Raw genomic sequence first — 25,624 nt, 5'->3', positions numbered from 1 at the left:
AACAATATAGGGAAGCCCTTTTTTTCTTAATTATTCCATGAATTTCATGAAATAATTAAAAAAAAAAAAAATACGTGAAGCTTCTCCCTATTTTTGTGTCCAGCCAGGTACAACTAGGCAGCTGGGGGATGGAATCTGCAGCGCAGGGAGGCCCAAGCTTTCTGCCCCCCCCCGCTGAAAATTGCAGTCCACAGCCACCCCGGAAAATGACGCGTTCATAGAAGCTGGATGCTGTACCTGGCTGGCATACAAAAATATGGCGAAGCCCATGTCAAAAGTTTTGGGAAAAATTAATTAAAAAATAAATAATAATTTAGGGACTGCATCTTTATTAACTCCTCAAATGTCATTTAGTGTTAAAATAAAGGATTTATTTTAAAAAAAATTGATGTGGGGCTTCGCCCTATATTTCTGTCCAGCCAGGTACAGCAGGCAGGAACAGGCTGCCCCCAACCACCAGCTGCCTATTTGTACCTGGCCGGACACAACAATATAGGGAAGCCCTTTTTTAAAAAAATTATTTCATGAAATAATGAAAAAAAAATTGACGTGGGGCTTCGCACTATATTTGTGTCCAGCCAGGTACAGCAGGCAGGAATGGGCTGCCCCCAACCACCAGCTGCCTATTTGTACCTGGTTGGACACAACAATATAGGGAAGCCCTTTTTTTCTTAATTATTCCATGAATTTCATGAAATAATTAAAAAAAAAAATGCGTGGGGCTTCGCCCTATTTTTGTGTCCAGCCAGGTACAACTAGGCAGCTGGGGGCTGGAATCCGCAGCGCAGGGAGACCCAAGCTTTCTGGGCCACCCCCGCTGCAAATTGCAGTCCGCAGCTGCCCCAGAAAATGGCGCGTTCATAGAAGCGCCATCTTCTGGCGCTGTACCCAACTCATCCAGGGCCCTGGTGCGGTGGCTCACTGGGTAATAAAGGGGTTAAGGCCAGCTTGGCATTATCAGCTGGCCCTAAGCCCGAAATTCATGGGGTCACGCCAATATTAGACATGACCACCATGAATTTCTAGTTAAGTATTTAAAAAAACACAACACCCAGAATAAAGTCCTTTAATTGAAATAAACACACAATTCTTTATTGTTCTAAATTAAACCATACTTACCGTCACGCCCATTCCAGCTGAAGCCAACGATCTCCTGCAATAAAAGTAAAATAATAAAGCAACCTCATCCTTACCTTTCCATGGCTCCCACGACAGCTTCAGCTCTGCTACATCGAGATGACAGGCTGGACAGCAGCAGAACGCTGCCATTCAGCCTGTCATCCCACAGACACTGAGAAGCGCAGGCATACTTCCACTCCTCAGTGTCTGGCTGTGATGGCATAAAGATGAGCCGAGGTCATGTCCAATGAACTCAGCTCACCTCATGCACGTCACTGACAGCGTGGGAAAATTCTCCTGCACTCAGCACTTCAGCGTGAGAATTTTCCCACGCTGTCAGTGACGTGCATGAGGTGAGCTGAGTTCATTGGACATGACCTCACCTCATGTATGTCACTGACAGCGTGGGAGAATTCTCACGCTGAAGCGCTGAGTGCAGGAGAATTTTCCCACGCTGTCAGTGACGTGCATGAGGTGAGCTGAGTTCATTGGACATGAACTCGGCTCATCTGGATGACGTCACAGAGAGACACTGAGGAGCGCAAGCAAGCCTGCGCTTCTCAGTGTCTGCGGGATGACAGGCTGGATGGCAGCGTTCTGCTGCGGTCCAGCCTGTCATCTCGATGTAGCAGAGCTGAAGCTGTCCTGGGAACCATCGAAAGGTAAGGATGATGTTGCTTTATTATTTTTCTTTTATTGCAGGAGATCGTTGGCTTCAGCTGGAATGGGCGTGATGGTAAGTATGGTTTAATTTAGAACAATAAAGAATTGTGTGTTTATTTCAATTAAAGGACTTTATTCTGGGTGTTTGTGTTTTTCTTTAACTTTGACTATGGGGTTAGTAATGGGGGTGTCTTATAGACGCCTCTCCATTACTAACCTGGGCTTGATGTCAGCTGGCATTATAAGCTGACATCAACCCCAGCCCTATTACCCCACTGCCACCGCTACAGGGCAGTGGGAAGAGCGAGGCTAAGTGCCAGAATTGGCGCATCCTATGGATGTGCCCTTTCTGGGGCGGCTGACGGCTGGTGTTTCTAGCCTGGGAGGGGGCCAATATTCATGGCTCCCTTCCTGGGCTATTAAAATCAGCCCCCAGCTGTCTGCCTAGCCTTTGCTAGCTATTAAATTAGGGGGGACCCCACGTTATTTTTTTGGGGGGGTTCCCCCATTTTAATAGCTAGTAAAGGCTAGGTATTCAGCTGGGGGCTGATATTAGTTGCCTGGGAAGCTCCGTGGGTATTACCCCCTTCCCAGGCTTCAAACATTTGCCCCAGCTGTCTGCTTAACCTCCGCTAGAGCCTAAAATTAAGGGGAACCCCACGCCAATTTTTTTTTAAATAAATCCTTTATTTTAACACTAAATGACAAGTACAGTAATCAACACTGTCACTGTACTTCATATATATGTGACTGACATGTTTCTATCTATCTAATCTATGTGTGATTCTCTATTCTTTCTATTCTAAATTGTCGGGTACCGCTGCTGAATTGCCGGCCGGCTTTCTTAAAGAGACGGTGCACGAAAACACTAATATTTTTTAAAATAAATCCTTTACACTAAATGACAAGTACAGTAAGCAACACTGGCACTGTACTTCATATATATGTGACTGACATGGTTCTATCTACCTAATCTATGTGTGAAGCTCTATTCTTTCTGTTGTAAATTGTCGGGTACCGGTGAATGCCGCTGATGAATTGCCGGCTTTTCATGTCATTCTACATTATTCTTAGTTGTTTTACTTCATGTAGAATTAACCTACAAGGAAATAAAGGGTTTATTTTCATTCCGATATTTGTGTCCCATTGACTTGCATTGGTTTCCGGTATCGGAATCGGCGATATCCGATACTTTTTGGGTATCGGCCCGATCCAATCCGATACGATATTTCCTGATATCGGAAGGTATCGCTCAACACTAGTGATGAGTAGATCACCTCTATGTAGCAGAAATGCTCCTGTGCTATGAGCGCCGACCACTAGGTAGCGCTCATAGCGATCTGCTGCAGACCCAGGGTTGTCATGCCCACCCATCAGTGACCCGCAATCACGTGACGGGGTCAACGATGGGCGGGGTAAGTGACGCGCTTCTGGCGCGGCACTGTTAAGTGCCGCTGTCAGAGATTGACAGCGGCATTTAACTGGTTAACAGCCACGGGTGGATCGCGATTCCACCCACGGCTGTTGCGGGCACATGTCAGCTGTAAGAATCAGCTGACATGTGCCCGGTTCAGTGCGTGCTCAGAGCCGGAGCCCTCACTGAACCGGGGGTGATGGCCTGGGGAGTTCTAATATGCCCCAGGCCAGAAAGGGGTTAAATGTGACCGTCTCTAAACTTTTGAATGCACATGTCCAACTGTTCAATGTTTCAGTACTTTTTGCACAACTTGCTGTTCTCTAACAAGGAGCTTAAGGCTGTGTGCCCACTATGCGTTTTTGCCGCAGAATTTCCGCAGCAAAAACGCTTGATAATACGTGCCCCATGGTCCCCAATGATAATCCGCATGTGCTATGCACATGCTGTGGAAAAATACGCAGCATGTCCATTAATTTTGCAGACAAGCAGAGTAATTGCCGCGATTTACTTGCATTGAAACGCATAATATCCGCATGAGCACATTTGCACATGTGGATATTATGCGATTCTATGTGCGGATGGTACCCGAGTCTGGAGAAGAGGAGACTCTCCTCCAGACCCAGGTACCATAGAACCTGTTAAATTCTTTTTTTAAAATAAAAAATAAAGATTATACTTACCTTTTGGTGTCCCCCGGTCTTTTCTCCGCTCCGTCCGGTCTGTTGTACGGCTCGCGATGGTCTAAAAGGACCTTCCAAGATGACATTTAGTCATGTGACAGGTCACGCGACCACTGACGTCGGCGGTCGGGTGACCTGTCACATGACTAAATGACATCACCGCAGGTCCTTTTAGACCATCGCGACCCGTACAACAGACAGGACGGAGAAAACACCGGGGGCCATAGGAAGGTAAGTATAATCTTTATTTTTTACCATTCTTATTTTTTTTAACTATTACTTGGTCACACTATATAAATCCATGCCATTGTCAAGCACTTTTCCAAGTGATGCTAAAATCGCTTGGAAAAGCGCTTGATAAGCCGCATGCAGAAATGCATGCAAAAACGCTTGACAAACGCATGTAAAATCCGCATGCGTTTTTCCTGCCAGGGAGATGCAGAAAAAATATGCAGCATTTCTGCATCGTGGGCACTTAGCCTAATCGCAAAACTCCCAACAGTTGTTTGATCCATGAATCGCCGAATAAATTTCAGGGTTCAATAAGAATTGGTATTAGGCCATGTGCCCACGATGCAGAAATGCTCCGGATTTTTCCTGAGCGTTTCTGCATCTCCCTGGCAGATAAAACCACATGCGGATTGTACATGCGTTTTTCCTGCCAGGGACAGGCGGAAGTGAAGCGTTCTTCACATGCGGGTTGACAAGCGCTTTCCAATCGATTTTAGCATCACTTGGAAAGTGCTTGACAACTTGGTCACACTATATAAATCCATGCAAACGGCATGGATTAATATAGCGTGACCTTAAAGAATGGTAAAAAATAATAAATATTATACTTACCTTCTGATGGCCCCGGAGTCCTTGTCTTGGCTTGAAGGGAGCTCGCGGCAGATTTTTAAGGACCTGACTAAATGACGTCACCGCAAGTTCTTTAATCTACCGCGAGCTGCCGGCAAGCCGAGACAAGGACTCCGGGGGCCATCAGAAGGTAAGTATAATATTTATTTTTTATTTTATTCATTTTTTTCTTTTTAACAGGTATTATGGTACCCAGGTCCGGAGGAGAGTCTGCTCTTCTCCAAACCAGGGTACCATAAGCACATTGAAACGCATGTAATCCGCATGTACAGATCCAGTGATGTGGATTACATGCGTTCCAATGTAAGTCAATGGCGGCGAAAAACCGCGTTTACGCAAAATAATTGGTAGTGCTGCGGATTTTTCCGCAATAATCCGCAGCAGAAATTTCCGCAGCATGTGCACAGCACATGCGGATTATCATTGGGGAACATGGCAGACCCTCTACAAAGCGTTTTTAAAGAGTTTCTGCAGCGGAATTGCCGCTGTGGAAACGCTTAAAAAAAAATGCATAGTGGGCACACAGCCTTAAACAGTCCTCCTCATCACGCTGTTCACATTTTGACATCGTGAGACCAAGATGACAACATTTGATCACCAGTACCTCACCACTGCGAGGCTTCAAGCATGATGTTCTCAGATGGAAGTGGCCACTGAGCTTAGAGTGTCATCAGCAGGTTGCAACAGAGACACAGAGAGAATAAGAGAGTCACAGAAAGGCAGAGAAATGGACGTCCTTTGGCCACATCATACACCAATGACCACTAAATTGTGAACAATGGCCTTCAGAACCAGATGGTGAATGCCACACAACTCCAGGCACATTTATGGGAGGTGAGAGGCACCGAAGGGTCACGTCAGACCATTCAAAACAGTTTACATCAGCGTGGTCTGCGTGCTAGACAACCTGCACGGGTATCTGACCACACTACCAGGAACAGGCATCATCGTCTTGCAAAGGGGCATATACGCTGGACGAGGGACCAGTGGGCCTCAGTGCTGTTCCCTGATGAAAGAGAAGACGTCAAGGAGGTCGTATGCACCAGTCACTGTTGTCAGACAAGCCTTTGGTGGCGTTACAGTGTGGGCAGGTGTCTAGTAAGTACAGAACTGCCCTACACTTTGAGATAAGCCCCTAGTACTTGAATAACAAAATTAATCCAGTCATTGTGCCTCTGCATGAACAACACAGGCCTAATTTCATCTTTATGGACGACAATGCTCCAAGCTCATCGAGGGCGCATCATTAGGGAATGGCTGCTGGAGACTGAGGTACCTCAAATGCAGCGGCCTCCACTTTCTCCAGATCTGAATCCCCTAGAAAACCTATGGGACCAGCTGGGTCACAGTGTAGAGGCTCCTAACTCTGTGCCCCAGAACCTCAATGACCTGAGAGTCACCCTTCAAGAAGAGAGGGATGCCATGCCTCAGCAAACAATAACTCCACTTGTGAACAGCATGAGACGTCGTTGTCAAGCTGTAATTGATGCTCAAGGACACACGACAAGTTATATAGACATTGACATTTTTTGGTGAGGATATACCCACCACTGCTGTTGGCTTTTGTTTCAATAAATTGTTAGAGATTAGGAAAATCACCACTGAATGCTTCTATTTAAATGCCCTACTTTCATGATAAAATATCACTGTAGCGTCAACTTTTTACGTTTTTCATGAATTTCACCCAAAAGCCAAATATCCCTAACCTCTTGTGAGTAATAATATACATATATTATACACACACACACACACACACACACACACAGCAAAACCAAAAACCTTGTGAATAAAGCCCGAAACAGAGGATGGTCACAGAGCTGCTATCACTTACTATGATCTAGCGCCAGGGACACTTTAGCACCGAGAATAATTCTATATTTTAATAGTGGACTTGGAAAGGGAAAACGTTAAGAGTTTGGCAGCCGTTGTGCATGGGACCAAGGTATAATTCTATCAATGTACTACTGTTACAAAGCAAATGGTGTCCTGCAAGGTTATAGTGTACTTTTGGATAAGGTCGGGGGAATACCACAAGAAAAGCAGTAGAAAAACCCATAACACTAAACAGAAAGTTTTGCCTGTAAATGTTCAGCAAAGTTCCCAATTTTACCACATAATTGTGAACGACAAACAAAATCCACTAACTTAGCAGATCGGTAAGCCATAAAGCCCATTTACTGAGGTTAAAGTCGCTTTTAAAAATGAATTAAGTAAAAATTATTTGGCGTAAGTAATGTTATTAATAATGCCTAGGCGGAGTGCAGTTGTCCAACGAAACATGGTCCCAGTGTGTGCCATGACATCTGGACTGGCTGCAGGTTTCCCGACTCAACAGTTCAGACTATACATGCCTATGGAGTGTTCAGGTCAGTAGACCCACAGCCAGTCCAGATATCACAGATTATATTCTGCCTATGCTTCTCGGAAGTCTGAATTCAGTCTTATCCACCAACCCTGCCCCAGATGTATATGGCTATGGGCAATTGGAATTATGGACCTCCATGGGAAAGTGAGCAGAAACACACAAGTCATTCTTGTAGGCATCTAATAGCCATTTACAAAGTCTTTAGTGAAGTAGGTGAAACAAAGCATCTACAAATGGGATACATATTAGATAGTCACAGATACTGTGCAGATCTTCTCTTTCATACATAGTGGGATAGTACATAGTATTCATCCCTACAATATCACTTAACTGACGACATAGAAATTGAACACTGCAGATTATTTTTTGGCTGTTCAATTAAAATGGGTTTCATCACCTATTGCAAATGGCGAATATTGTGTCATCTACTGTACATAGAGATGTAATCAGTTATCGTAATTTATCTGTGATAATGAGACTGATGAAAAGTCTTCTGTACGGGAAGTGTGAGCAAGGTTTAGAGGCTAGTGTGAAAATTGCAAGATTTCACACATCATAAAGAAATAAGAAAAAAAAGTCAAAAAATACTTTCAACATAAAAACCTGATTTAAACAATGGATCATTTTCTAATAAAATAGTGGGAGATGCAGCATTCATACACTCCAGCCGAGATGGAATCAGCCCTATAGTGTGTCCTGCTGTCAGATCCAGCCTGTCCATACATTACAGAGACATACTGAGGTCACTGAGAACTGTCTAATGTGCCATCATTTCTCCAGTGCTGGCACTATGGTGAAATTGAACTCTTGATGCCAAGGCACCCATCTAAGCAGGGCTTTGGAGTCAGAGTCGTGGTCGGTGTCCATTTTGGTGGAGTCAGAGTCTGTAGAAAATGGACCGACTCCAACTCCTAAAATATATAATAAATTGGGCGCAGTAGTTCAATGCAGTTTGTGGGGAATATTTTTCAATAAGAATTTGGGAAAGTTATGAAATGTCCTATTCCTGATCTAAGAGTCTAGACTTTTAGCTGAGATGAATCTGTACTACAGTAAATTTATCACTTAAACTTGAGCCATGTATGAGGGAGTCGGAGTCATGGAAATTGAGGAGTCGGGGGTTTGGCTTACTGACTCCACAGCCCTGCACCTAAGACTATGTTCACATGAGGCAGATTTAAAGTAGCATAATCAATGAGATTTCTAAAATTTCATGCACAATCCAGGTTTCTTTCTCCTATGCATGTTGTGAACCTGGCTGTGTTTTTTCCAAGACACAGCATGTCAATTATTCCAGCATTGATGAAGCGCTTTTCACCCATCCGAATGGGTGAAAAACGCAAGTAACAGTGCGGAAAAAAGTCAAAATTGTACAGAGCAGTTTTCCTGCCAACACTTTTGGGGTTTTTTGTGCAAAGAAAAAAAAAAAAAAAAAAAAAGGTACAAAATCACAATGTGTGAACAGTAACTGAGTGCCGCACTAGGACATCCTATGACCATCTTTGAGGGGTCCTAATAAAAAAGGAATTGTCCATAGCATTTAACTCTTCAACGTTCCTTTACTACTGATGATCGGCCTCGAAATCAGACATGCTAGATTACTTTTTTTAGCATTCAGAATAGTGGGTTTTAATAATTGATTCTGTCATGTTTGTGGCCTCAGTGAAAATGGAGCTTTGAGTAATACAATACAGCTACTAGCAGCATCACTAGCCACTAACACCAAGGCCTTAAATGGTTGACCTCTTTCCCTCCCTTGACTGTAAATCAATGCAGACAAAGCCTCCTTCTGCAAAGAGGAAACCGCATGTAGAAACACATATCATGTAGTTCAGAAGCCCCGGCCTCCTGATTCCCTGTTAGGAAGGTATTTCATAAGCTTCACACTCTGACCTCCCTCCCCCTATTTATTAAATGCTGCCTTTCTCTAAAAAGCAGACACCATTTTACCTCGCCTGCCACATACCTCCCGAAACAGATGCTGCCAGGAGAGGGGGGGGGGGGGGATGAAGATGGATTCAACTACCATGCACATACAAGCTCGGAAATGTTACATAGCAGAGCCCATTGTCAGAAGGTTTATTAACAAAGTGCAATCAGACAGACCAGCGTTGTCTACGAGATCACAAGGTGCGCAGCTACTGTGCCTCCTTTATACATATTGAGCTGCTGTCACAGGATTAGAGGTGGAAAAAAGCAAAATACCTTTACTAATTTATCATTCCCAATTGGAATAATCCTGCACGATTAACCCACGCTGGGGATACACAGACATCCGTCACCCAACTGTTTGCAGGTGCCTCACCTAGCTGAGATTTATTGGTGCTGTTACCTTATATACCATGATTATTTCACATGACTACGGGATACTGACATGACTTTAAAATCACAGAAAAATCCAGTTGACAAAAGGCAGCCTCATGCAGATCACACGGTCACACGACTCTGTCATCCTGTGGAAGGTGATAGTCATGCAGAGCTACTATTGCAGACTGTGTAGCTCAGCTATATACTGACTAGGAATACAAGGGGGCTTTCTACAAAGAACAGTCATCCACTATACACAAAATTTAGGCAATAAATGCAACATCACAGGGGCCTTAGTGCTGAGCACCACACACTAATCATAAGGTTGCGAGTCAAAGGTTCCCCATCCCTTAATTTCCCTGGCACAGTGAAAGGAATCTGAAGCAGAAGCACATGGATTCCTCCGCCACTCCATTCAATCATTTTCTATAAGAGTAGCAAAACGGTAGGGACCCGGCAATCTTACATCATCTTTACCATAGATAGTTGATAAAGGTTTTTTTTTTTTTTTTTTTTTTTATAGGAAACCCCTTTTATTACAGTTGCAGAACTCTCAATGTACAATCACAGCAAGAAAACTGAAGGGCAGCAAAACTAGTGACCCTTTTAGAGAGCCTAAATAAAATCAAAAGCTCAAGCAGCAGCCACCATTGTTACAGAGAATTATGTTTAGAAATCTTGACATCCTTATTCACTTCTCATAACATGCTGACATAAGGTTAAAGGGAAACTGTCACCAGGTTTTTGCTACCTCATCTGAGAGCAGCATAATGTAGGGAAAGATATCCCGATTCCAGTGATCTATCACAATTGCTGCACCCAGTAAACTTATCAGTTTTTAGGCTAAGTGCCCACGATGCAGAAATGCTGCATATTTTTTCCACTTCTCCCTGGCAGGAAAAAAGCATGCGGATTGTACATGCGTTTTTCCCGCCAGGTAGAAGTGTTTACCAAGCGTTCTTCACATGCATTTCTGCATGCGGGTTATCAAGCGCTTTTCCAAGCGATTTCAGCATCACTTGGAAAGTGCTTGACAACTTGGTCACACTATATAAATCCATGCAACCGGCATGGATTTATATAGTGTGACCAAGTAATGGTTAAAAAAAAATAAGAATGGTAAAAAATAAAGATTATACTTACCTTACGATGGCCCCCGGTGTTTTCTCCACTGCGTCCGGTCTGTTGTATCAGTCACGGTGGTGTGAAAGGACCTGCCATGACGGCATTTAGTCATGTGACAGGTCACACAACCGCTGACGTCGGCTGTCGCATGACCTGTCACATGACTAAATGATGTCATGGTAGGTCCTTTCACACCACCGCAACCCATACAACAGACCGGACGAATCGCTGAGGAGACCGGGGGCCATCAGAAGGCAAGTATAATCTTTATTTTTTAATTTTAAAATTCTTTTTTTTAACAGGTTCTATGGTACCTGGGTCATGAGGAGAGTCTCCTCTTCTCCAAACCAGGGTACCATCCGCATGGGCACATGTGCTCACACAGATAATATGCGGTTCAATGCAAGTCAATGGCGGCAATTACGCAGCGTGACCGCAAAATTAATGGACATGCTGCGCATTTTTCCGCAATGATAATCCGCAGCGGAAATTTCCACAGCATGTGCAAAGCACATGCGGATTATCATTGGGGACCATGGGGCACGAATTACCAAGCGGTTTTTAAGCTTTTTCACTGCGGAAATTCCACGGCAAAAAAAAAAAAAAAAAAAATGCTTGAAAAACGCATAGTGGGCACGCAGCCTTAGATGTAGAATCAGAAAAGCTAACTAAGCCCACACCCCTGATTAGCAGCTGTGTACATTCATATTTATAGTAAGCTGCTTATCAGTGCTAAGAGCGGATTTGGACCAGGATACAGGGGGATGGGGGGTACCGGTTGAGACAGTGATAATCTCCTGATGATAAAACACTCATTGTATTTAAACAACAGCACACAGCCTAATAAGTGATACATCACTAAAATCAGTGTCTCAGCCCCTGCCTCATGCTGCCCTCAGATTACATAGCAAAACTCTGCTGACAGATTCCCTTTAATTAGGTTGGTTTCTTTTGTGGTCCCTACTTGCACGGACTGGCCATGGGTCTCATGACCTGAAGTCGACAGCCTCACACTAGTAGGAATGAATAATATGGAAACATTGTTGGTTGCTACAAAAAGAAAATCGTTCTTTCTGAAAAGTCAGTATCTCAATAACCAAACCACGGCTGTTTGTCCTTCTTGTAGCACATGGCTGTTTATTGAAGAGTTTTTCCAATACCCAAAGCCATTCTATAGAAAACACTGACATATAATTCAACAATTTTTTCTTTAATATACTTCTATACCCCCCCTCCTCCCCCATTTGGTTACGAGCTACACTTTGGGTGTGAAAAGTTTCCAGAGTTCATTTGATATACTTCCCAGATGGCTATGAGCATGCAGTAAGCCAACTCCAAGGGCGATGCAGGAGGTGAGCGATGATGGGCAGCACCAGACCACTCGTTATTGGGAAATCCATACATTATTGGCTGAGAGTAAATCGAAAAGTGTTTAGTTTGTGGGGACACTAGTATGGGTTATGGAACATTAGCTGACGGACCCATAAACTCCCTTTAAGTTTTCATTGCAAATCAACTAAATTTAGATGATGCACATGACATGATAACTTCACTCAGTTCTTCATTCACGGAGCATTTTACCTGTGGAAATGTTATTTTATAGATCAAAAAAACTGTGGGCAAGAACCAAAGAGCCTAAAACACGCTCTACTCCACTTTTTTTATGCAATTTGCCTAGTAAACCTTTTTTAATTGCACGAGACATGGTATGTTAATAGTTGCTGCTAGTGTTGAGCGAGTATGTTCTGTCCGAGTATGCTCGGGCCGAGCTCCGAGTATTTATAGCTGCTCGGTGATATGTTTGAATCACTCCCGTGTGCATGATTTGCAACTGTTTGACAGCTTTATTACATGTGAGGAATGTGTAAGAAATAGACATTCCTCACATGTATTAAAACTGTCAAACAGTCACAAATCATGCACACGGGAGTGATTCAACCTTATCACCGAGCAGCTGTAAATACTCGGAGCTCGGCCCGAGCATACTCGGCGAAAGGGTTAATAGAACATACTCACTCAACACTAGTTGCTGCCCATCGCAAACAGACTCCATTTCTTGAAATTGAAGGTACAAACTGATTATTATAACTTTTTTCAGAATTGTGCATCAAGAAAATAGAAAAAAAAATGTATAAAACCTATAACCAATAGCTCCTCAAGATGAGCCTCTGGAGGTAAACGCTAGGTTCAATGAAGTGTTTTTTTTAAGCAGATCTACTGCTAATCTCGTTAATATTCCCTGCATATCTTCTGTCTCATTCAACTGTGCCCTTTGGAATGCGCGCTCAGCATGTAATAAACTCTCTTACATCCATGACTTTTTCCTCTCCAATTCACTCAACCTTCTAGCTCTCACTGAAACCTGGATCCAGCAGTCGGACACCACCGCCGCGGCAGCTCTCTCCTATGGTGGCCTACATTTCTCTCATACCCCGCGACCTGACAACAGATCAGGTGGAGGTGTTGGTCTGCTTCTTTCAACAAAATGTACTTTTCAGGTTATCCCCCCTGTACCCTCCCTTATCTTCCCATCTTTTGAGGCCCACACAGTCAGACTCTACCGGCCCTTCTCTCTGCGAGTGGCGGTTGTCTATCGCCCTCCAGGTCCCCCCCGTCAATTCCTGGATCACTTTGCTGCCTGGCTACCAAATTTTCTATCCTGCGACATCCCCACGATAATCATGGGAGATTTTAACATCCCAATTGGCGATCCTCTTTCCCCATCTGCCATGCATCTTTTATCACTAACCTCCTCCTTCGGCCTTTCACAGCTTGCTAATTCTCCTACACATGAGGACGGGAACACATTGGACCTGATCTTCTCCCGGCTTTGCTCAGTACATGACTTTACTAACTCTACCCTTCCGCTCTCTGACCATAATCTTCTTTCATTCTCTGTCAAGAACTGTTTCTATAAGTGTGGACGGTGGGAGTGTCTTGAGTAGTCAAGACACTCCCACCGTCCACACTTATAGAAATTTACGTGCCATTAACACCCAGAAATTTATAAAAAGGTTGCAATCATCATTGGCCCCAATCTCCTCCCTCTCATGTCCCGACTCTGCATTGAAGCATTATAACAAAATAATGCTATGCGCCCTGGATGAAGCCGCACCTCCTACACAAAGTAAAAAATCGGCATAGACGGCGACAACCCTGGCACACTCCTCAAACACGTCTTCTCCAGAGGTACTCCAGGTGCGCTGAAAGGCTGTGGAGAAAATCAAATCTGCCCGAAGATTTCCTCCATTATACATTTATGCTGAAAACGTATAACTCCGCCCTTCACCTCTCCAAACAAACCTACTTTAACAACCTCATAATCTCACTTTCCAATAAACCTAAACGACTCTTTGACACGTTTCATTCTCTCCTCAATCAAACACAGGCCCCGACGATCTGGCCCATTATTTCAAAGAAAAAATGTACCATATCCGACAGGAAATTTTCTCCCAATCCCCAAATGTTATGCATGCGCTCCCCCGCCACATTGTATCTTGCTCATTTTCTGACTTCGAACCAGTCACGGAAGATGAAGTGATCAGGCTCCTTGCATCTTCTCGCCCTACCACCTGCACCAGTGACCCTATTCCCTCACATCTCCTTCAGTCCCTTGCTCCAGCTGTCACCACTCACCTAACTAAAATTTTCAACCTTTCCCTCTCATCTGGTATCTTTCCCTCTTCTTTTAAACACGCCAGCATACAACCATTACTTAAAAAAACATCCCTTGACCAGAACTGCACGGCCAACTACAGACCTGTTTCCAATCTTCCCTTTATCTCTAAACTCCTGGAACGCCTGGTCCACTCCCGTCTCATCCGCTATCTCTCAGACAACTCTAATCTTGACCCTTTACAATCTGGTTTCCGCTCTTTACATTCTACTGAAACTGCCCTCACTAAAGTCTCTAATGATTTACTAACAGCTAAATCTAATGGTCACTACTCCCTGCTGATTCTCCTGGATCTCTCTGCAGCATTCGACACAGTGGATCACCAGCTCCTCCTCACTATGCTCCGCACTATTGGCCTCAAGGTCACTGTTCTCTCCTGGTTCTCCTCCTATCTCTCTGACCGCTCATTCGCTCATTCTCTGTGTCTTTTGCCGGCTCCTCCTCCTCCCTACTTCCCTTTACTGTCGGGGTTCCTCAAGGATCAGTCCTAGGCCCCCTTCTTTTCTCCTTATACACTGCTCCTATTGGACAAACAATCAGTAGATTCGGTTTTCAGTACCATCTGTATGCTGATGACAGCCAATTATACACCTCTGCTCCGGACATCAACCCTGCATTATTACAAAAGACCAGTGATTGTCTTTCTGCTGTGTCTAACATTATGTCCTCCCTCTACCTAAAACTGAATCTGTCAAAAACTGAACTACTAGTCTTTCCTCCCTCCACTAACCTACCTGTGCCCGATATTGCCATTTCCGTTTGTGGCTCAACCATTACTCCCCAGCAACAAGCCCGCTGTCTTGGGGTCATTTTTGATTCAGATCTTTCTTTCACTCCTCACATCAAATCACTCGCTCGTTCATGTCATTTACACCTCAAAAACATCTCAAGAATCAGGACTTTTCTCACCTTTGACTCAGCAAAAACTCTTACTGTCGCTCTTATTCATTCTCATCTTGACTATTGCAACTCTCTACTAATCGGTCTCCCTCTTACTAAACTCTCCCCTCTCCAATCCGTCCTTAACGCAGCAGCCAGGATCATATTCCTCGCCAACCGCTACACCGATGCCTCTTCCCTGAGCCAGTCATTGCATTGGTTGCCCATCCAATATAGAGTTCATTTTAAACTTATCACGCTTACCCACAAAGCGCTCCATGCTTCAGTACCCCCCTACATCTCCTCCCTTGTCTCAGTCTACCACCCTACCACCCTACACGTGCCCTCCGTTCTGCAAATGACTTAAAACTAAAATCCTCCATAATCCGAACTTCCCACTCCCGTCTCCAAGATTTCTCGCGTGCTGCGCCAATTCTTTGGAATGCACTACCCAGGACAGTTCAATTAATTCCCAATACCCACAGTTTCAAGCGAACCCTAAAAACACATTTCTTTAGACTGGCGTATCGCCTAAACACACTCTGTCCGTCCCAGTTTTCCCCCATATTAAAATCTTCTTCAACTTCAGGTTCATACCAACCATGCACTTAATAGCTTCTGTCAGGACGGTACACATAATAATACATGGACTGGTGTCCTGCCAGTATTTATCCTATTCAGTATATCAAGGCTGCATTATACAATATATGTACTTTTTACCTTTTGTGTCTCCCCCATTTCCTCATAGACTGTAAGCTTGCGAGCAAGGCCCTCACTCCTTTCGATATGTGATATGCTTATTCTGTATTGTCTGTATATGTCCCCCCTAAAATTTGTAAAGTGCTGCGGAATATGTTGGCGCTATAAAAATAAAAACTATTATTATTATTATTATTATTATTAAAAATGGACATAAAAAAGTTCAAATACTCTGAATACTCTATTTCAATGGAAAATCCATCTTGCAGTTCATACAGAATTTTTTTTTCTCAATAAGGTTTTGAAGACTTTGCTGAGAAAAAAAAAAAAGTAGTGATTCACTTGTTTGAGGCGGATTTCTTGTGACTCCAAACTCAACATTGTTAGGGTTCATTCACACATGTCAGTATTTCTATGCCAAAACTAGGATTTGAATTTCCAGAGGAAAAACAATAATTGAAAGATTGACACCTGTTTTGGAGACACTTCTTGTTTTGGCATACAAACAGGGCTGTGGAGTTGTGGTCGGAGTCCATTTTGATGGAGTCGGAATCGGTATAAAATGGACTGACTCAGACTCCTAAAATAAATAATAAATTGGGTACAGTAGTTCAATGCAGTTTGTGGGGAATATTTTTTCATAAGAATTTGGGAAAGAAATGAAATGTCCTATAAATGTCTGTCCTATTCCTGATCTAAGGGTCTAGACTTTTAGCGGAGATGAATCTGTGCTACAGTAAATGTATCACTTAAACATGAGCCATGTATGAGGGAGTAGGGAGTTGTGGAGTTGGTGTCATGGAAATTGAGGAGTCGGAGTTGGAGGTTTGGCTTACCAACTACACAGCCCTGCATACAAATACTAATGAAATACTCATGAGTGAATAAAGCCTAAGTAAAAAGGCTGAAAAACATTGTGTGGAAAACATGATTATTTTGAAAATAACCCTTTAAAGGCAGGAGAAATCTACCATAAAGTCTCCTGGGAGGAGTCAAAGATACGAATGGGTATATTTAAAAGGGAATCTGTCACCCCCCTGGGACTTATAAGACCTCTTATATGGGCATACAGGTGATAGAAATGTGAATCTATACTTACCTGTATCCTCCGGACGCCAAGAAATCCCCGCCTACTTAATTTAAATCCCCCCCTCACGTTACAGTGCCCTGTAACATGCAGTTCCCAAGCCGGAGCCTGCGCAGAAGATCCTTGCTCCACAAGGATACACAGATTGCGGGAATTACTAGGTACTTTATTGAATTATTTTATGACGGAATCATGTATTCAATGTTGGCAATTGTATTATAGGTGATCATGTCATCATAATTAGGATCATAGTTTCTATCTTATATTCCTGCGGCGTTGCCCCTTTTCGCAACTGATTTTATATCCCCTTGTTTGTAACCAGTGTCTTACCTGAATTTGAATAATTAAATGTTTCTATGCTATTAATTGGACTTTTGCGTCTAAGTTGTTTTCCATTTACATGGAGCAAGCATCTACACTGGAGGTCAGTGCGATGTTTCGCACAATTTCACTGCTGTCGGCAGCACAGTCCTATTTACATGGGACAATGTGCCGGCAAAAACGATTTTAATACCCACATAAAAGTTGCTAACAAATGACAAGAAAGCATTCACTTATGTGACTGGTGAAAGCGTTTACATGGACCAAGAGTTGGGAACAAATATTCATAAGAACCCTTTTTTATTTGCTCATTGGCCTATGTAAAAGTGCCTAAAGCCCCCCTTACACATTAGATAGCAGTCTTACGATTGTTGGCTCGGCCAGTACCTATCTGATCCGAATGTCCAATAAACAGGAGCATTTGGAATGCCAAGAGTTCCTGAGTTCTCTATGAAAAAGCCGCTAATAGAGATCTCTGGCTTATCTTCGAGAACAAAAGGATTGACAGTCCGAAATCAGACTTTTCAGATCCTTAACTCCCCTGATAATCATTTGTACACAGATTGTTGGCCAAACCAGTCGATATTGATGGGTTTGGCAGATGTTAGGTTAATGCGAGTGCCCTAGATAGTGGAGATCTCTTTAAATGAGACTCCTGCATCTCTCAGTGGCATCTTCAGACATATCAGTAAAATTTACATCCATGGCACATTAATACAACACTATAGTTGGGGCCAACTGGTGACTGGCACAGAAATACATTCAGTTTATTTTAGGAGGACAGCCTTACTGGTCATAACGTATGCACATAATGCGGTTAGGCCAAGTATTTGGTGCAGAAATTTCTGCATCTCTTTGCAGGACAAAAAAAAATAGCAAAAATGTACTTTCTTACTTTTACTTTTTGGTGCAGATTTTTCCCCACTCATCAGTATTGGTGAAATCTGCAGCAAAAACCCTGAATGAATTAACATGCTGGAGATTTAAATCTGCAAGTCACAAATAAGCAACATGTGCATGAGACCTCAGGATTCTCATTCACTTTTGCTGGCATCAGGAAACCCTTCAGGTTATTTGACAAATCTGTACTGAAAAAAACACAACGTGTGCGCACAGCCTTACACAGCGGAAAGAATAATTGACTTCTATAGGAAAAAAAAAAAAGAAAAAAGTAAAATCCAGTGCAGACATTATATCTACCAATTCTAAACTAAAAAAAAAAACTATCGGTTGCTATGGGTAACTGCTACATTTTGACATTAGGGTGCATTTACACTGTACAACCATCGGGAACGAGCGTTTCAGGAAGGTCATGTTCCAGACAAATCTGGAATAGTACCAACGGGTTCCGGCGCCTTTCTCAAGGTACAAAAAACAAGCACCAAAGAAATCTGATGGACTCTAAGTCAATCAGCTCCATCAGGGTCTGTTGCAGTAATTGCCACTTTCTTGTAGCCCCAGGGTCAAATACAACTGATGCCAACATCTACAAGTAGTTTGCATGTTCTCTCTGTATCTGCTTGTGTTTCCTTTGATTTTCTCCAAAGCTCAAAATAAATAAAAAAGGTCAACTGGATTACTAAAGTGTCTAAAATAGGGAACCCATTGGGGGCAGGGAGTGATGAAACTCTCTGTGCAGCACCTCAGAGTACAGTGGTGCTAAAGAAGCAATGGGAAATAAAGTCTGGCAAGACGCAAAAGTCCAAAAAGAAGAACATTGAACCTTGTTCTAGAGGTAAATTCACAAGCTGTTGCCAACATTCACCTCGTGCGGATTTAAAAAAAAAAAAAAAAAAAAAAAAAGCCACGAATCTGTGATGTATGCCACGCTATTTTCGTAAATGCATTATGCGTAGCAAAAACAAAAATGTGGCAGAAAAAAAAGCATGTGGTACCATGCTAATAGTACAAGCCATGATTGAACTGAAGCGCAACACAGAGCTACACACATTCATTTCTGCTTTTAACATCCATCGAAAACTGTCCATTTTATTCCCCATGTGTCACCCGTTTTTAAACACTGTAGAAGGCAGACAGTCTGAGCTTTTCTCCATTTTCAAAATAGAAAATGGATTTCTTCCTTTTATGTTTTCGATAGAGATCCCCATAGACTTTAATAGCCGGACACATCAGCAAAAATGTTTTAGAATGAGACATGCTCCGAGTTTAACGGAACAGACAAACGGATCTGTAAAAAAATAATTTAAAAAAATGGATGTCTGAATGGTTCCATGAAACTCTTTGGGTCAATGTCAAGTCCGTCTTAAAACAAATGGCACACAGATAAACAGATGTGTGAATGTAGCCTAAAATTGAGGGGCAATTAGATGTGGTGGCCTAAGAACAATTAGGCCACGTTCAGTATTTGGTCAGTATTTTACATCAGAATTTGTAATCCACAACCAGGAGTGGGTGAAAAATACAGAAGTGGTGAAGTATTTCCATTATACTTTTCCTCTGATTGGAACAATCCTGATTAAGACTATGTGCCCACGATGCAGAAATGCTCTGGATTTTTCCTGAGCATTTCTGCATCTCCCTGGCAGAAAAAAAGCATGCGGATTGTACATGCGCTTTTCCTGCCAGGGACAAGCGGATGTGAAGCATTTTTCACATGCATTTCCGCATGCGGGTTGACAAGCGATTTCCAAGAGATTTTAGCATCACTTGGAAAGTGCTTGTCAACTTGGTCACACTATATAAATCCATGCAAACGGCATGGATTTATATAGTGTGACAGAAAGAATGGTAAAAAATAAAAAAAAATCTATACTCACCTTCTGATAGCCCCCGGAGTCTTGCTTCGCTCTGTCCTAGCTTGCCGGCAGCTCGCGGTACACTGCACTAAAGGACCTGCCATCACATGACTATGACGTCAGCGCAGGTCCTTCAGTCCACCGCGATCTGCCGGCAAGGGAAGACAAGGAGACCGGGGGCCATCAGAAGGTAAATATAAAATATTTATTTTTTATTTTATTCTTTTTTTTACAGGTTCTATGGTACCTGGGTCTGGAGGACAGTCTCCTCTTCTCCAGACCCGGGTACCATCCGCACATTGAAAAGCATGGATTCCGCATGTACAGATGCAGTGATGCGGAATCCAAGCGATTCAATGCAACACAGCGCTTCCGCAAAATAATTGGTAGTGCTGAGTTATTTTCCGCAGTGATAACCCGCAGCGGAAATTTCCGCAGCATGTGCACAGCACATGTGGATTATCATTGGAGAACATGGCAGGCCTTCTACCAAGCGTTTAAGCGTTTCTGCAGCGTTTTTGCTGCTGCGGAAATGCTTAAAAAACACATCATGGGCACACAGCCTTTGGCTCACAAATACTGATGTAAAAACTCACCAAATACTTAACGTGTGTACATGGCCTTAAGGTCCATTTTGCATATTCAAGATTCAGGCTATTTTCAGCAACTTTTTTTTTTCTACCAGTAATTTCAATGATTTTTCAAATCTTATAGATTGCAATTCCTTGCAGCTTATGTATTGTACATTTTTTCTGCAGTGTTATGTTACATTTTAAGTATTTTATATCCTTGTTTTATATTGAATTCCTGCTTGTACCTTTTTCGTATGGAGAGTGCCCTAGAATTAAAGGGTCACCCCCATCTTCAAATATGGTTATTTGTTGTAGAAAACTAACACTTGCACAATTTACAGTTTGATATCTTAAAGGGGTTGTCCACTACTGCACACGACAAGTCCAGGCTGCAGCTGAGGGTCCCTCTTCCGCGTTCCACCGGTGGTTGCTCGGTTGTGGAAGGGTTACCCTGCGCGTCACACCTGGCATTAACCGCGCGCTCTCCCTCTGCCCATTCACTAGAAAAACGTGCGGTGGATGCTAGGTGTGACGCACGGGGTAACTCCGCCCACAGCCCAGCATCCACAGCGGGGAGCGCGTCACTGATGTCATGCCTCACTTGACGTGACATCAGTGACGGGTCACGTGATGCCTCTGAGCGGCCAGCGATAGTGCCGCTCAGAGGCAGAAAAGGCACCCAAGGTATTTACAAAAACACTTCTGAGCCCCGGGGGGATACATTGGGGGGGGGGGGGGGGTGTTTCATATAAAGTAGTGGACAACTTCTTTAAGAATTACTGAAAATATTAACACTTTTGTTTTTACAGCTCGTTGCCTAGGAGACAGACCATTGCTGCTGTCTTGCTTGTAAGTGTTGCACTAAAGCTGGCAGGAATTTGGAGGCAAAAGTGTACGCCAGTGATCCAAGCCAGCTTCAAAACACTGCTAATAAGCCTAATGGAAAAGAGCTTGTGAACACTGCACAGGATTGGTCAGTAGTCAAGTCTCCTAGGAAATGAGCTGTAAACAAATGAGTTAATATCTCCAGAATGGCTGAAAAATTTAAGTGCACTGGCACACCCCCGTGCACTCAAAGCCTCATTCAAATACAATTTCCAACATAGATTTCTCAATTGCGGCACACCAGGTCTCTGCAAGAAATGTATTATTTTTAGTGTGGGGCGAGCACCTATACAGGTATCAGTTTCCTCAAATAGTAAAGTCAGCTTTGCCATTCAAGTCAAAGGAGACACAGCAGCTCTGTGATTCTATGATGGGGCGACAATAGTAAGATCAGCACCGTCCACTAACAGCGAGAAGTATATACATACATATACAGTGGTGTGAAAAAGTGTTTTCTTATTCTTTTGCATGTTTGTCACACGTAAATGTTTCAGATCACAAAACAGTGACTCGCCCGAGCAAAAGATCACAGAATACACTAGTCTGTGATCTTCTGTGCAGGCGTCAGTGAGTCGCGGAGGCTTTCTCCCATAGGGAGGATCGTGGCGGGGATTCAAGACGCAAGAACGGGATTACAGCGCCGCAACTGCACGTCACAGGACACTGACGTGCATGGGGGGGGGGGGTTCTATCATAATGAAGAGAGGAGGCGGGGATTCTTTCCGGTCCCGGGGCCTGGAAAGAATCATCAACAAAGATATAATATAAGATTTCTCAACAACAAGCCCATTAATATGAGGCATACAGGTAGGAGTAGCTTAACATTTCCATATTTCTATCACCTGTATGCCCATATTAATAGGTTATATAAGTCCCAGGGGTGACAGATTCCCTTTAATACCTTCATTTAAAAACTGCATTTTGTGTTACTTGTGTTTTCTTTGTATAATATTAAAATTTGTTTTGTGATCTGAAACATTTAAGTGTGACAAACATGCAAAAGAATAAGAAATCAGGAAGAGGGCAAACATTGCTATAGTTAGTGGGAACTTTCCCCAGCAGTGATAGAAGGAAAGCCTGGGGTTATTAATTATTTCACACATATGTATGTAATTACTCTATAGTTAGGTCATCTCTATCACATACTTCCATCATGGATAATGACACCTATCACTTGTGTATCTCAGCCGGACACGTAGCACAACCGTAGTGGAAGCTTTCCCAGTGTGATAGAAGCGGATGAATATTACCGTATATTTATCCCAATAACTTTATTACCTACACATTATATTCACATCATCATTAGGTGATTTCTAGATTACAGACTCCCAGCAGCATTAGTCCCCACTTTCCTCCTATGATACATATCATATATACTGTATTCAAGCCATTCCTACATTGCACACTGTATCCCACTGTGGATAATGACACCTCTTGGTGTATCTCATCCGCAGGTATCGATACCTGATGTGCGTGTATATATATTATATGTATATATACACACCTCTCGGTGTATCTCATGTATCTTAGCCAGACGTGTAGCCCCACTTTCCTCCTATGATACATATTATATACACTATATCCCGTGGTGGACAATGACACCTCTGTGTATCTCATGTATCTCAGCAGGACGTGTAGCCACACTTTCCTCCCATGATACATATTATATACACTATATCCAATGGTGGACAATGACACCTCTCGGTGTATCCCATGTATATCAGCCGGACGTGTAGCCCCGATTTCCTCCTATGATACATATTATATACACTATATCCCGTGGTGGACAATGACACCTCTCAGTGTATCTCATGTATCTCAGCCAGACGTGTAGCCCCACTTTCCTCCCATGATACATATTATATACACTATATCCAATGGTGGACAATGACACCTCTCGGTGTATCCCATGTATATCAGCCGGACGTGTAGCCCCGATTTCCTCCCATGATACATATTATATACACTATATCCCGTGGTGGACAATGACACCTCTCAGTGTATCTCATGTATCTCAGCCGGACGTGTAGCCCCACTTTCCTCCCATGATACATATTATATACACTATATCCAATGGTGGACAATGACACCTCTCGGTGTATCCCATGTATCTCAGCCGGACGTGTAGCCCCGATTTCCTCCCATGATACATATTATATACACTATATCCCGTGGTGGACAATGACACCTCTCAGTGTATCTCATGTATCTCAGCCGGACGTGTAGCCCCACTTTCCTCCCATGATACATATTATATACACTATAACCCATGGTGGACAATGACACCTCTCGGTGTATCCCATGTATATCAGCCGGACGTGTAGCCCCGATTTCCTCCTATGATACATATTATATACACTATAACCCATGGTGGACAATGACACCTCTCGGTGTATCTCATGTATCTCAGCTGGACGTGTAGCCCCCACTTTTCTCCTATGATACATATATACACTATATCCCGTGGTGGACAATGACCCCTCATGTATCTCAGTCGCAGGTATCGCAGCCTGACTGGCCGCACAAGTCCCGGGTATGAGGTATCCCTGGCCGCCCCGGTGTGTGGCCCCGGCAGGTAGGCCCGACTGTCCCCGGCCCTCCTCGCTTACCTCCTGCCCTCGGTATTTCTGCCCCGAGACCTCCGGGTCTTTCCTGCCTCGGAGCCCCCGCAGGGGGATGCGGCCTTTCCTCGCGGCCTCACCTTCCTCCTCCGTCGTGTTTCTCCACACTTCAGTCACTAGGCCGCAAATCCTCGGGCTTTCCTAGTCGCGGACCCCAGCGCCGCACCTCACTAGTGCGGGGAGTCCGCTCATGGGGGGCGGGGAGGAAAACTCCGGAAGGCCCCCCCACCCCGGTGACAGGATTGTTTCCCCACCTGGAGAAGGCGATATTTTACGTCACCAAATATTAAAAAAAAAAAAATTGAGTATTTTACGTCAGACAGGGGCGACTGATAAAAGGGGGGGACGGGGGGTGGGGAGAACGTGAGGTGATTTTCTGCCCGAAGGGATCGGATCCGCTCCGGAACCACCCGCCCGACTTAATCCGGATCGGCTCGGTTCGGATTATCGGGGGGTAATGGGTTTAATTAGTGTAAACACTATAGTGAAACCGCTGGATTTCTCGCGAGATCCGGAGCACAAGGCGCGTTCACAATGGAAGGAAAAACGCGCCAAGACCAAGGCGCTGGGAGCTAGCGCAGCCGACAGGGGAACGCGCACCACTTCCCGCCCTCCGAGGGGGTGGAGAAACTCTGAATAACGATTGGTCAAAACCAGACATGTGGGTAAGGTCCAGACGGCCACGCCTACAAAGAGAAACCGGGAAATATGTAAAGTGATTGGCTGAGAGCTGCCAAGGGGAGGAGTCACAAGTATCCCGCCTACCGCGTTGAGGAGTGGAGAGGAAAAAGAAGGAAAGCGCTTGAAGGTGATTGGTTGAAGCGAGTCACGTGGACTGTTAACTTACTCGCCTTGTAAGGACCGAATGCGAGGAGAAGATTGGTTGATAGAGAAACGTGAGACAACGCCCACGTCTTCCTTCTGCCGAATCAACCAATGGGAGGGGGAGTAGGTGAAAAGAATTATGGGAAGGCACTGTTGTAGACACGTGTGTCTTACCTGAGCCAGTTAGTGGGTGATTGATCATCATGTCCAGATCCTGGCAGCTCCTTTTCCTTCTTCTCCAGGATAAATGACAGTGCACTGCACAGAAGGAAGCAGCCATATTGGGGAACACACAACTTTTTAATAACTTTATCCCATTTTTTTTCTATGGGAGATAAAATAAAACCACAACGCTGCGATGCTTTCCAGGGGATTCTACACTGGACAAACTAGAATAAGAAATTATTTTAAAGTGGGTCGTAATGTTGATGCCAAGTGTGTATATTTTTAAAAATCTTTTAGTCATAAAATACTTTTATTTAGGCCGATGGCTCCTGTGGCCAACTCATTACCCCATCGAACAGAAGGATCGGCCTTTGAAGATCAACAGGTCGGATCAAGTTGACGCGCCCCCTGGGACATATTCCTTTTTGAGGGGAATACCCGGCACCGGATCAGATGGGGGGTTGTAGTCTCCGAGCGGCTGTGACCCGGTCCCGTGCCCAGGGCGTCAAGCTCAGGGTTATGTGGCAGTCTTTACTGATGTTATTAAAGTTCGTTGTGTCGACTACGCCACCCGTTGTGATGCGGTCACTGTGGCCGCCGC

General features: G+C 43.8%; 1 protein-coding gene across 4 annotated transcripts in view; it reads right to left on the bottom strand.

The window, feature by feature from the left end:
- TLK2 (tousled like kinase 2) overlaps positions 1–24,622 on the bottom strand; it is a 98,836-nt gene extending 74,214 nt beyond the window's left edge. For 2 of the 4 annotated variants that reach the window (XM_073683142.1, XM_073683141.1), the window contains exon 1: positions 24,022–24,621. The gene's annotated coding sequence lies outside the window, so the exon portion shown is untranslated. Of the gene's footprint in view, positions 1–24,021 lie in introns of all 4 variants that reach the window. The other 2 variants (XM_073683144.1, XM_073683140.1) reach the window with 2 other exon arrangements.
- Between the last annotated feature and the right edge of the window lie 1,002 nt (positions 24,623–25,624).

Source organism: Phyllobates terribilis, unplaced genomic scaffold (assembly GCF_046119375.1).
Source record: "Phyllobates terribilis strain yellow unplaced genomic scaffold, ASM4611937v1 Scaffold_5__5_contigs__length_657084704, whole genome shotgun sequence".
Classification (NCBI taxonomy): domain Eukaryota; kingdom Metazoa; phylum Chordata; class Amphibia; order Anura; family Dendrobatidae; genus Phyllobates; species Phyllobates terribilis.
The sequence above is the reverse complement of the archived record's forward strand: the minus strand, read 5'-3'. Positions and strand labels throughout refer to the sequence as shown.